The sequence below is a fragment of the Pteropus vampyrus genome, unplaced genomic scaffold (assembly GCF_000151845.1).
Source record: "Pteropus vampyrus isolate Shadow unplaced genomic scaffold, Pvam_2.0 Scaffold1800, whole genome shotgun sequence".
Lineage (NCBI taxonomy): Eukaryota > Metazoa > Chordata > Mammalia > Chiroptera > Pteropodidae > Pteropus > Pteropus vampyrus.
The window spans coordinates 7,943-9,469 of NW_011890581.1; the positions used below are offsets into that span (position 1 = coordinate 7,943).

The 1,527-nt window shown below is 50.0% G+C and overlaps 1 long non-coding RNA gene across 2 annotated transcripts in view; it reads left to right on the forward strand.

Moving 5' to 3' along the window:
• The window catches only part of LOC111734552, a 2,199-nt gene extending 1,010 nt beyond the window's left edge, over positions 1-1,189 (forward strand). The window contains exons 2-3 of one of the 2 annotated variants that reach the window (XR_002778486.1): positions 89-264; positions 559-1,189. This is a non-coding gene — a long non-coding RNA (uncharacterized LOC111734552). Of the gene's footprint in view, positions 1-13; positions 265-558 lie in introns of those variants that run through there. The other variant, XR_002778485.1, reaches the window with a different exon arrangement.
• Positions 1,190-1,527: the final 338 nt, after the last annotated feature.

Genomic DNA, 1,527 nt, shown 5'->3' on the forward strand with positions numbered 1-1,527 from the left:
TACGATGGAGCGTCTACTGTTCCTTACCTATTGTTCTAACATTTAAAACACGGCTGATGAACAGATTTTTGCATGATTCACTTGGCAGCTTGTCACAGGAAGGTGGACTTGGCGAGGAAGAGGCTGGAGGATGATGGGTTCAGGCGGCTGTGACTCACCGACAGGCGTCTGAGCGGGAAGCGCCTCGGTGGGTTAGCGGCTAAACGACAAAATGCAGCCGAGGGGATCGAATGATGCAGTGGGCTTTGTTCGGTGATTCACGAGGTGGGCAGCATCCTGTCAGAAGCACAGAGGAGATCTGAGGAGGAGCTGTGGGAAATAGGAAAAGGCGGGGCAGTTTCTAGCAAAGAGGCCGCCTTTCTTTGGTGTGTGGGGGGGTCTGCCAGCCAGGTCACCCCACTGGTGCTGACCAGGGCACTCCAGACCGACCGCTTAAGATTATTCTCGTGAGAGGGGCTGAATCTAATTGAGCGAGGTACCGACTTTCATTTCGATGACGTGGCCTGAACACGAGCGACTCCATTTGGGGCCTGTCATCTCCTTTTTTTTTTTTAACAGGGGAAACTCTGAAACACTATGAAGATCACAGATGCCCTTGTCTAGGAGGAAAGAGCAGGGAGTGCCCAGGATGTCCTTGTGCCTAGGATGCAAGTAGCCAGCCACTCAGCTGGGATTTTAAAAGGACATGGACGAAAGATGAAAACTGGGCGATGGTATCAGGAAGTGATGTTTTTATAACAGAGGCTCCCCTGCCCCTTGCACTCTGACCCCTGCCCCTTGCACTGTGACCCATGCAGTAGGCTCAGTTTTTCCGTGGGACCATCAGACTGAGAGATCTGTGATTTGAGGGTGTGTCTGAGTTTTGGGGAGATATTTGATAGCATCTCACTCAGTCTCTCAGCTGATAAGACAGGAAATTCTGGTTTAAATAAATAAAAAAAAAATTCTGGTTCAAATAAATAGGCCAGTTAGGTATAGATACGTTCCTGGCATAATAGCTACACTTATGAAATTATGATTAATAAAATATCAACATCGAAGGAAGTTCTCTAATGGAATTGACCATTGGCTCCATCATCAATATTTTCTCATTGATTTGAATGAATAGCGATGGTATTCACAAGTTATAGGGAGAGGCAGCCTCTGGCCACGTCCTCTTCCTTTTTAAATTAATACGTAATTCAAATGCCATAGATTCACTTCCCCTTTCTTTTATCCGGCCTGGATTGATCAGTGTCCAGGACAGCTGGTGGGAAGCCCGGGGTCACCTGCATGCACATGGGCCGGCCTCCCTCTGTTCCTGCCTCGCCCTCCCCCCAGTCCTGCGCCCACCCACCCGGCCTTCTCCCTGCCTGTGCTCTGCGGGAGGCCTTCTCTCTTCTCCTTTGATTTTCTTACTCCTGCGGCTTGTGGGACCTGGGGAAGATCTCGGGTTTTGGATTACAGCTTCAGGGCGTAGGCCACTCTGCTTTAGACCTAAGCCTCATTCTCCACCTGGCCTTCACCGTGGACTTGTGGACGCCCCTG